The sequence below is a fragment of the Cornus florida genome, unplaced genomic scaffold, assembly GCF_030987335.1.
Source record: "Cornus florida cultivar Cherokee Brave unplaced genomic scaffold, ASM3098733v1 CherokeeBrave_3.0.0_Hap2_scaffold_241, whole genome shotgun sequence".
Lineage (NCBI taxonomy): Eukaryota > Viridiplantae > Streptophyta > Magnoliopsida > Cornales > Cornaceae > Cornus > Cornus florida.
This window is the reverse complement of record NW_026775740.1, coordinates 5,001-17,066: the sequence shown is the minus strand read 5'-3', so window position 1 is coordinate 17,066 and position 12,066 is coordinate 5,001.

The following is a 12,066-nucleotide window of genomic DNA, read 5'->3' as shown; positions in this document are numbered from 1 at the left end:
CAGTTGACAGCTCTATCCGACAGCACTGAAACCGGATCCACCTTAGCCCTATCATCCGAACTACTCAATCAACGCTTAGGTAAGCCTCCCTCGCTCGGGTCTTTCTTTCTTTCATGGAGTTGAACTGGTCTTTCAGTCCGGTCAGTTAGTTGCCGATGCCGTGCGGCAGTTTTCGAATCAATTGCCCTGCTTGCTAAGTTTGACCCCTATAGGAGAATGAAGTTTTTCCATTTTCAGATTGTCTTATTAAGGAAAAAGAGCAATTTGACATATATAGGAGACTCAACTGCGAACGTCTCCTTGTCTGCCTAAGTCTGACCCTCTCATTCACTAAAGATCAAGCTAAGGAACTAGCTCCCTTGTGTTTTATTTGAGGAAGTTCGTTAAGCACCTTCCGCTTCCTTACTCACGATTCTAACCAAGCATTCAGGGTTCAGCTTCGTTCTACCAGTCATCCTTCTTCCTATTGGTATATAGGAGCCCATCTAATTCACTGGGGTACGAACGAGAGGCTTTCAGAGCAGAGCTCACAAACTCATAGAGCAGATTCTCAGCCAGAGCCAGTCCAAACCCTGTAAGAGCACTAAGGGCACTATCATGGGCACTGACTGCAAAACCTTATAGAAGAGAATTTAGCTGTCCCTTAGCGATCGAAGAGACATGGCTACCTACTCCGACTCAGACAGAGCGAGCAGGGTTTCTTTTGAGTGAGGGTAAGCAGAGTGACTTTAGAAGGATGACACTCAAAGAAAGTTTCCCATGTAAACGGAATCAATTGCCTCAAGGTTCCGTCTTATCCCTATGAGCTTGGGTTCAGGCGAGGTCCTATGATTAGCATTTGGGAAAACTGGAAATCTTTCGAAAAGGTTGCTTCTTTGCTTATCCAATTCCACACTTCTGGTGGTCACACTTCAGCCGTCCTTCTTTTTTTGTTGTTTGCTGAAATCTTTTCCTAGAAAGAAGTATTAGTCAGAAAGGTCAGCTCGGCAAGCAAATAAGCCAGTGGAATAAGAATGGGGCGTTAAAGGCTCAATCCAAGGGCCTTTCTTTGAAAGGTGCTACTCTTTCAAATGCTGGACAGACAAGTCGGTCGTAGAGCAGCTCTGGATATCCCCAAAAGGCAGAAAAAGAAAAGGAGTTAAAGCAAGCCAAGCAGCTACTCATATCTATCAATCAAGAAAGTCTTGTCTTTCTTTCTTCCACATGGGGGGAATTAAATGGATCATTCTCCTGCCCGTAACCATTCCTGAACTTGGACAAGCGAAGCCCGTATCCAGACCTTCTCTGGAGGTCACCTATGTCAATTAATGGGTCTGGTTCAGAGAAAGTAAAATACATAGCAGCTAGCCATCATTGAAGGGGATTCGCAGGTTGTTTGGCAGCAGCTATTGGTTTACTGTTGCATTCCATATTGAGAGTTACTTTCTTTTATTGTTTATTATATTATATTATAAGTCGGTATGTGTACCTCCAGCAAGAAGAATTCCTTGATTTTACGGCTAAGCAGCTATTTCCTCTCCCGGTGGTCATAAAGTGATGCTTTCAAACTGGCATTCCAGCCAGGCAGAGCTTTCAAGGCCACAACTGATAGAGCGTTTGTTTGTTGGTTGGTTTTGGCTGCTTTAACCACTAGATTGTTGCAAGCAAAGGCGGCTGCGTCCTTCGTCTCGGCTGCCCCCCCATAACCACCAAAAAGCGTGGGGGTTAGCTGGCCCCAATATTTCTTTCTATAAAAGGTATCTCTATGATACGGTCGGAACTCGGCCCACTCTTTCGGACCATTCTTTGACTTCCCTTGTGCGTGTAGATACTTTTTGCAGAATCTGAAGAGGAGAATGAAGAAGTCGGTTTTGATCTATAAACGAAAGAGATCTCTCAGTGCGTACTGCTCCTCCTTCTCTGTCTTGCTGATTTTCTTACTTATTGTATTGATGAATAAAAAGGCAACCCAAAACTCAACTGTTAACCCCCACTCTAGCAATCATAAGGGTATAACGAAAAGACCCTCACAGCTGTGATGGGAACAAGGCGTAAGCTCTAACTAGTGTGCCGGGGTTTCAAGAATGAAGCCAAGTTTCTCACTCAGTCAACCGAGTCACTCCGCAATTCGATCATTTTTAGAAAGACTCCTACTACTCGAAAGCTCTTCCGTATTTATTGGTGTCCAGTTGCGAGCGATTAACAAATAGAAGAATGTGTTCGGTGAGAATGCTCGATCCTATCCTTTTCCGTCTTCCTCATCCTAGCCTCTCCAACTAAGTCACTGCTTCTCCCGCATATGGATATATGGTCAACCCGGGAAGGTTTGCTTTCCTCCCTTTGCCTGTCTCTATTTTCCATAGGTCAACCCCTTCGATCGGTAATTCGATATATATAAGGCAATACTCCGAGGCTTGTGACTGGGTAGATCCCTCGCATGGTCAGCAACTAAAGAAAGAAAAGGAAGGGAGATAAGCATTAGAGAGATCAGGTTAACCATGTTACCCTACGCTTCTTTATTGTCTGGGGGCCTTACCTAGGGTAAGGTACTGAACCAGCAAATCTTAGATGAAAGTTCATACATAAGTGAACTGAAAGTAGTTTTGTTGGTTGTTGACCAACGGAAAGCATGGGAAATGAACTCAAAATAAGAACCAGAGACAAAACATGGAAATGGAAGTCAGTAGAAACTATAATGCACAACGCAGAACCAGATCTAAGTCCCCCGGATACAGGCTTCCGGGACGCACAGAAGGCACCCAAGTCATAAAAGGCTCAGAAGCCCTGGTCGTGTAATGCCCCAGGTTGAACTTACATCTAGCGAGGCCAAGTCGACTAAGGTCTTTCAATCCAAAATCCAAGGATCTAATCCTCGGCAGACGAATGCCCTGATTAAAATACTTAAACCTAATTATGCGTCCCCACAAAAAGGGATTCCAGATGTTGAGGCGAGGTAGATCAAAAGGGATTTTCAATAGGACTCAGATGCCCCTGAACCCCGACCGTAGGTAAGACGTCTATCAGCACTGAACTAATACGTTCTAGTTCCGCTGCAGTCGGCATACAAATAGCAGCTACCTCCGCCTACTCCCTCCGGTTTCAACTTCGGAGTGGTTCTCACGACTCAAGGGCATTCTATATGAGCACTGACCGCTTTGAGAATCACATGTTAGTCAGCGCGTTTGTTATAGTTATATTGTAATATAATATAAAGAGGACTAAAGCTCCATTGAGAGCGATATCTGGATGATTGGCTAGCCCACACATTCCACTACATTCCAGACATTTCAGTTCCAGTGGAATATCCAATGCCAATAGCAGCAGACATGTAGCAGATGTCAAAGGTTTAGACTTCAATTGTGAAGGAAAATGGCATCTAGTCAGTCTATTGGCTCCATCAATAAATTGGGGTTGCTTGCCTCTTGTAAGTCCAAGGCGCAGGGACCTCACTGCCGGAAGAAACGAGAAGGGGAGTTCCAACAAATCGATTGATCCAGGCGGCGTGACGAGAGATTGGCCAAACTTGTAGAAAATCTCATACAGAATTTAATAGGATCGGGTGATTTGATTGTCTCCCTACTACTGCGTGTTGTACCAATTATGGAAGAAGAAGCTGCTGAATTGGCCTATTTGTAATTCCGTTTTTGAGAAATGAAAAGGGAAGAAATAGATTCTCCCGAGCCTTGCTTGGTCACATCCAAGAATCCTATAGGCAGAGGCGAAGAGGAAGCAACTGACAGATAAGTCAATTTCTTATGTAATTTATCCCTTTTTCTTCTTTTGCGTGAAGGAGTAAATCCGTATCTAACTAAGCCAGAAAGTGGGGGCTTGGGCTTCTCAAACGCACACCAACCTGTGTTCAATATGAAGCGATGGAACTAAAGAAGGGTGTAGCTCATACGTAGTGAATCTTATTGGCTGGTTCATTTCCCTTAACCTCCTCCCACCTGAACCATCATATCTGGGAAGACTCTTTATTAATGATAGATGCATCCCAACTTCCTTCTATGTAAGAAAGGGAGCCTTGTTTTATAATGTCAAAAACAAATGCAATGACCATTTCCATTCAAGCTTCGGACTATCTGCCTCAACCGATCTACGTATCAACCGCCTTCTTCTATTGCTTGATCTCGCTCTTGTTTCTTAATTCATGAACTTCTAAATCCTATTTTAGAAGAGAGATAGCAGCAAGCAAAGTCAAGTTTTCTATATTTTCTTTGTCAACTTGTCCGAAAGATTGGTCACAAGCTCTTTCTCTCTCGCTTCAACCAGTCCGTCCGATCCGGCGTCTAGTCTAAATGGGAGGCACTGCCTGCTGAACCAGCGATTCTATTGCGTGATTGAGAACGACTCGAAAGGGATGCTTTGAGGACTGATATAGAGAGAATTGGTTCGATCGCCCAGGGAGGAATGGTGCAGTGAAAGCAAAAGACCTCGTTCCTGAGTCTCTCAATCTTAGGTTAGGTCTTTTTTAGGGAAGATTTACACTAAATGCTTTTCTTCAGGTCCATGAAAATGATGAGTGGAAGAACTGCGACAATTGCTTTAGCGGGAGCTGCTATCGGTATTTACATCCCTTTAGGGGGGATCTTTCACATAAATAGCACCATGTAAGGCGATGGGTAGAACTAAGAGGAATGACTCCTATCCTAGGGTCACTGTAGACGGTGGCGAACATATAAGTATCCTACTTTGTCACAGGTTACGGACAAAGGAACAGTCGTAAATGTTCACCAATTGGTTAGAATTGGTAAGTAACCTACCCGCTATTCTGCTTCTTCATCAAGGATAGGTGAGAAACTGGTATCGAGAGGAATACAGGTGATGCTTCGTGTTTCATAGTCTAGGCTAGGTTCTTCACCATGACCTATTGAGAATGCGTAAAAGTCTACAGCTCCTGCGCTTCTGCCTGGCGAGCGGTTAACCCCTCTGAACCACTTGCTTGGATAGAAGGAAGTTGCAAGAGGGAGTGAAAGTCAAAATGGGATACTCGGTTCACTCCGGCGAAAGTGGTTTCAATAAAGATATGAGCGTGCTACTCCCCGCCCGGTACACTAACCTACACGAACTATTGTTTCAAGTCTCGAAGTTGTGAAGGAACCAAGTCCTTCATATCAAACTGATTGGAGGAGGCTTGCCTCTGTTAAGCTTCTCAATGCCTTTATCCTTAGACCTAGTATTGAAGAACTGCTGCAGACTCCCGATCTCTGTAACTTGGTGTAGGGAAGAAAGTGAAGGTAGTAGAGAGATTTTTCTATTGAGAAATCACTTCTTCTCCAAATTGTGATGTCGAATTCCACAGATGTTCGAAGTCATATTCTTGCCTTGGAGCGAAAGAGCTTCTACTGAAGCTGATGTTCCCCTCTTCCCTTGTTACTAGCAGTTTTGTTCGATTTCTCATTGGAAAACGCTTTCAATTGGATACTCAAAAGCTCCCCTTTTCGGGCGTAATTGGATTAGCGCTTTTGACTTGATTTTGGTTATCTTTGTGACCGCTTTTTGGAAATATAACTTGTGAGCAATCGCTGTCTTGTTTCTCAAAAGGGCTTTGTTGCTCCCTGCCTTTTCACTTCTGTACTTTCTCCAACCAAACAGCTTCTAGAATCTATAAATCCATCTCTATGGCCCTTTTCGAGAGCTTTAAGCCACTAGATACCTCTCTCTCGGGGTATTTCCTATTGATGCGTGTCTCGGAGGTTTTGACTTCTTGACTATTGCCATAGAATTCTATTTTCATTTCTTCCAATCTCAAGCTGAACTAAGTAATGGATTGCTCATACGCTCTCATGTTCGAAAGGATCAGTCAATAAAGAGAACCTGGAAGAAGGAGCCGTGGAGTCTACTCGTTCGAATTGTTCGCACCATCCGCTGGATCTTCGATTTCATATCTCGCATCATCTGATTGATGAACCCTCTCTGACTCAAAACTCTGCCATCAATCCACCTATGAACTGGCATCTAGGAAACTCACCGCGCAAAGGAGCTTTCGTGTATGTACTGCTTGACTTTTCTTTCAATTGATTAGCCGACGAACAGGCTTTCATCCGAGATCTCTTTTCTATATAAAAGAAATATAGTCAGAAGCAAACGTAAGCTGGTACCTTACTTCTGATTCAATGCACATCCGTTCGAGCCGAGAAACCATTTTAAGATAAAAGACAAACGAATGGGAATTGATGATATGACAAATAGCCTTCTCGCTTACCGCATCCAACTGATCTATCTTACAACAGATCCTTATATCCCCGATCTTTTCTTTCTTGCTTATCTGACCGAACAAAACTACGTTCGTCACTCTATGCTAGGGTCGGCGGGTCCCTACACCTACAACTTTCCAAACTTTGAATAGAGATAGGCTCTTTTGGTGGTAACTAAACTAAAGCACGAAACCAAGGGCTTTCGGGCACGTAACCCATGCGCTTTCTCATTTCCCAACTAACAACATGGTTACACAATCTTTCCATTTCCAGAATGAAAGTGCGCTATCAACCTACCTTCATAAAGGCACCCGCACACGAGTGGGAGAAATGCATTTCTCTATAGTTTGCCCAGGACATCCATCTAATTGTAAAAGGGGAGTCAGAGGGCTTAACATTCTAAGGAAGCAAGCTGAACCATGACTCCTTGAACGAACCGGAACCCAACCCTGAGTGGTAGAAGCAAGTTTCCTATTTCGCTCTGGTTTGATAGTCCACTAACACAACCCCAATTTCAATGAAAAAAGGATGCTACGGAAGCTCTTTTCTTGTATAGGTAATCAACTATAAGGTTTCTATCGTAGCGGCTAGCGCGCTTTACTAATAAGATAGAGCACAGAGCAATGGGGTACCGTGAGTGATTAGTGAAAATCTTGTTGAAAAACCTTCTTCCTTAAACAAATGTTCACAAAGCAGAACATGTAATTCCGTCCCGGGCATCAAAGCAAGACCTACCAAGGCCCGATCCAGCAGCAAAGGTGCTCCAATCCTTCTGCCTTAGACTTTGACTTACCGCGTTCAAAGGTAAGCTCGTAACATCCGCAGCATGTGCCTGAGCTTTTGGCTTTTCCTAATCTGCTTTGTAAAGCACCACCGTTTCGAACCAGAGCAACCTCTATTCATTCATCACAGTCTTCCAGCCGGGGGGACTTCTCAATGCTACGACCGAACCGCGAGCAATGCTACGGCCAAACATGATTGTGAAGGTTGATGTAGCGAGTACGAATCAGATTTGAGCAATGCAAATCTTCACTCTAACTTAGATTCATTCGATGAAGCTTACGAGTAACCAGAGGATGCCTTCTTTCTTTACGTATTTCCAACTATAGATCGATCTCGTATGTGGATCATTCTCTCATCTTGTGAAGTCCAGTTAACCGTGTGGTGTCAACAACATAACATCCGCGTAAAGGGATGCTAACAACTCCCAATCCATCTCAGCAGCTGAGGAAGAAGTGATGCGAACAAGTAAGGAAGCTAGTCAGTAGTCAGATTCTACCAAGATTCAGGAAGATTCTCCGATAGATTGAGTAAGATGAACCGATCCATGAAAACCCGTATCAAAAGAAAGAGCAGCCACTCATACAACTACAGCAAACAAGGCTAACAAACATCTGCGCTGCAAGTTTAGCTTACCCCACAATGCCCTTCGTAGTTTTCAGCGTGAAAGCGACTTGTTTGTGGTTGTCACTCTGGACCCAAGGGACTTATTGAAGGGGTCTTCCTTCTTTCATGATTACCCCTTCACTCCTTTGCTCTTACCTGCCTTATTGCGTATATAAGGATGATCTCGCTGGTTCGCCTCTGTCTCCCTTTCATTTCGAATGGTAGGAGCATTTTTAGTCTTCTCTCTCAGGCATTGACTAAGGCCAGGCCACTTCCTCATTTCTTTTTCGCTGTTTGATGGAGTGATTCATAGAAGAGAGAAGTCCTAAAACCCTTGCCGGAGTAGTTGTTCATCAATCAACCAATAGCTAGCTGCTGTTTTCTTCGGCTAATTGGCAACGAGATCTTCTAAATGAATTAGCATAATCCATCCATTTTTCAAATCCATCGAAAAAGAAAGCTGAAATTAGCAAGCTTTTCTTTTCCCGTTTTCTGAGAGACAAGACTTCACCATTGCAAGACCCTTATTGGGGGAAAGTAGCTCAAGTGGAAGCAGAGCAGGATCAGTCAGCGGAATCAGTCAGCGGAATCAGTCAGTGTCGCACCAAAGAGCCATGCCCTACGGGTCTTCACCTACCTGTGGAAGAGGTGAGTTGAGTATAAACTCTCTCTCTCTCGCGCCTTTCTTCAGCTTGTTCCTGTTCGTCTATTCGGGACGGGGCAGGCAGCCCACATACATGAATAGAAGAAGAGAGGGGGGGTTCGAGACAAAGAAAGATCAAGGCGGTCGAAGAAGGCCACAAGTGGAAGTCACCGATGCTTTGGTCATTCAGTTGACTCCTTGCTGCCAGTCCGTGCTTGCTGTCATGCTGGCAAAAGCAGGGGTTTCGGTCGGTTTTACCTACTATTGGATTTGAACCAATGACTCTCGCCGTATGAAAGCGAGACTCTAACCGCTGAGTCAAGTAGGTCAAGCTGAGTCAAGTCAGAGAAAATAGACCCCTATAAGAGAAAGCCGCGCAACCAAAGTTTGGAACCCGGAGCGCTAAGAAAGAGAAAGCGTTATCACTATACGAAATGAAGCAGCGGCTGGCTAGCACGCTAAGCTAAGAGAAACCACTTGGATAACGCGGAGCCCTTCTTTCTCGGGCGTCTGTCTTAAAAAGTGAAGTGGATTCCTTTTCATGCGGGCGTTCTCTGCTGCATTGCTGTTTTCACTCCCCACTCTCCACCATAACAAAATGTTTCCGCTATATCTCAGGAGTAGTCAAAGGAGGCGGGTCCGAGTAGGAAAAAATGAACTCAGAAGTAGGGCATACAACAATGGATCAATTCATTCAACAAGATCCGTTCGGATCAGACCAGGATGAATGGGATTGGTCTGACCTCTCGCTCGGATGTAAGACTCCCGCCGCCTGCTTGAGGGTCCCGCCTTGGTCAACGTTGACCTCTCTGAGGATGGTGCTTCAGTTCTTCACGGCGAGGAATCCACTCTTTCAGTAAGAGCCCTTGCTTTAGACACTTTCTTTCATTGGCGCCCCATCGTTTCCTTCCGAATGTGCCCCCAACTTCGCCCATAGGCAGGGCAACTTTGAGATGAAATGAAACCTTCCACTTTGGTGTACTAGCATGTGTACTAGACTAGAGCGGCTGAGTATTCATTCCATAAGGGCCCAATCTTCCTCTATGAACGAGAAATCTAAGCCAAGCTTCTCAGTTGATAATCGCCCTTGCCTCCCCCATGGAATAGATAGCTCCTCCTGCTCGACTTGGTTCTGCTTCCGGAGTCACTTCAGCGGCAAAGATGGATGCAGATCAATTACTAGTTTTCAATGCTTGAACAGCTTTCGTTAGGGCCTTTGGCTGGATCACCCTGTCTTATGCCTCGTGGTCGCCGCTCTTATCCCCTGGATGAGATAGAATGCAATAGAATGCCTTATAAAGAAGAGCTTAAAGGTCTATCAATGGATGAAAGGCATCCGCAACATCAAAGAGACTTTGACTGCTGCTTCCTTCTCCCGACTCTTTAGTCGATCCGCGCCCTTCACTCAATCTTCCCTTTTCTTAAGGAAGTAGGAGATCTTGGAGCACCCATACCAGGAAACCCACTCACACGCTACATTGCTGCGCAAGTCGTGTGTCAATCATCTTTCTTTCTCACAAGCTGGCAGCAAGAGCCCAGCGCCTAACTCTTCAATACAATGCTCTTACCCTCTTTACGTACGTCTGGTACCGGACTTGTCCGCTTTTGGTTCTGCAGACGTGTGCAGGACAGCCAGCTTCCCAGAGTAGACCATCCCCGCCGCTCATTCATTCTTCAATTGACGAAGTCCGGCAACTAGTTCTCTGGGGGATAAAGACCCCGTCTCCAATCATGTTATAAATCATCTTTCTTATCCAGCGGGTTTCTATTGCTTGTATTCCTTTGTTTGGTATCTGATCCGGGAGCTTGCTCCGTTAGGATTGACCTTTCATATGGACCTTGAAACAACAAAAGGTTTAATAATGACTATTGCTATCCACGCTTTTCCTTATTGTGAGAATGCCCCCTTGTTACGTTCTCACTTTCTTTCGCTTCCTCTTGCCCATTCCGGAGCGATCTACTACGAAATAGGCACAGAGTCACAAACCTTAACAACATTTTGATCTAAGAACACTTTTTACGCGACTTTCTCGTCAAGACGTACGGAAGGCTATTTATATTAATAAGAGAAAGAGCTCACAAGGAAAGGGTCCCATGTTGATCTAAACCGCCATCTGGCTTTCTGGGTTGAGATGAGATGGAAGTTCTTTCATTCCAGTGAAATAGTAAGGATGCCCGGTAAATAGATCGAGGGACATGAGAAAAGCCGCCTTCCTTCCGTGGTCGTGTACGGGGACCTCACAACCGGTCCCCTTTTCTTTCTTTTTTGATGATGTGAGGGAAAAGGTTGTACCCTAACTCCAACACTATAAAGCATCCTCCAAAGGGTTAATGGAAGCCTTTTCTTTCCCATTCCTTCTCCGGAACATTCCATGTCAATTTCTACAGGAATGCCAACCTCAAATCCCAGGCCACTCGCCTACTTATACTCTCGTCTCCGATCATGTAAGATCAACCGCAGTAAGTAAAGTGAGTCTGTCGCTAGAAGAAGTTGGAAAGTTTTCCATCGACACTACCTGCACTATAAGGCTAAACAAATTGTCCTGGACGAGGAAAGGACTAAGCCACAATACTCCCAAGCAAGGCTATATAGGAAGAGCCGGCCCAACTTCATTTTAAAAAAACTTGGATAACGTCCCCCGCTACTGAAACTTGCAAAAGCTGCTTTCCGGGCGGTGAATCACTTACTAAAAAAGAAAAGAAATAAACTGACCGAAGCTACCATCTTTGAGGTGTCAACTCTGCTGTTCCAGAGCGTCCAGTTAGCAATCCTGAAGAAGGGAGTAGGAGCTAACTTTTATTGAATCAGCATGCCGCGGTGGAATATGTAGTTATGGAAGCTAGCAAGTTGGTAGCCGAAGATTTTATATTCGTAAGGCTAGTCCCTTTGTACCAGAAGAGTGTGGCAAGGAGGAGCCAAGCCCCACCCCAGGGAAAGGTAAGGAGGCAATTAATAAAGAAGCGCTTTTGTGGTCAAAGAGAAGTTGTAGCAACGAAGTCTTATTCATTTAACTCATTCATTCTTGCACCCACTACTATAAGCTACAGGGTGAATCCCACAAGATACGGGTGGGCATCTGACAATTCGTAACAGAAGTGATCAAATCTCTTGCTCTGGGATACGAATCATCTTGAGAGACGTACCAATGTCGAAAACTCTGCCACACTGCGAGACTTTCTTGTTGAGTGCAAAATCCGGTCTTATTGTTCCCGGTGGGGAGTGGCCAAGTCTAATCCTTCCGTCTCTCCCTATTGGGGCGCTGCGCTTGACCCATTCCCTTGGTGCCTAATGCGCTAGGATGAACATGGAAGTTCAAGACATCCACTGGCATTCCAGATCCAACCAAACAGCTTCTCATCTATTAGATTCTCGTGCCCTTTAAGGTTAGCGTCCTCTCTATCTACATCTCCATCTACTGACTCAACAAAGCCTGTCCAATGCAACAAGGCTTCAGCCTCAATGGAAATACCAAGAAGCGAGGAGACTCAGGAAGTGAAGGAATGGTATGGAAGCCTCCGGCTCCCTATTATTGCCCCGGGGCTGTGTCATAGTCTTTACCCATAAGGGGCTTCCCTTTCAAATTGATCCGTTACATCCTTTACAACCGAATAGTTGAGATCGCTGGAACTGAACTGGATCCCGGCTCATAAGGAACGATAGCCGGACGCTTAACGCCTGCAAGTCCATTCTTTTGTTATTAAACAAAAGAAACGATTCCTGTCTTAAAGTAAAGGGATATTAGGCCGAATCTTCTGCAACTAAGCTTGAGGCACTTCGCAAGCAGGTTGCGCGTCGACTAATGTGAATGGATTGCTTTTTCCTTTCTTGAAACGGTCTTGGGAATTTCATATGTGGAGTCG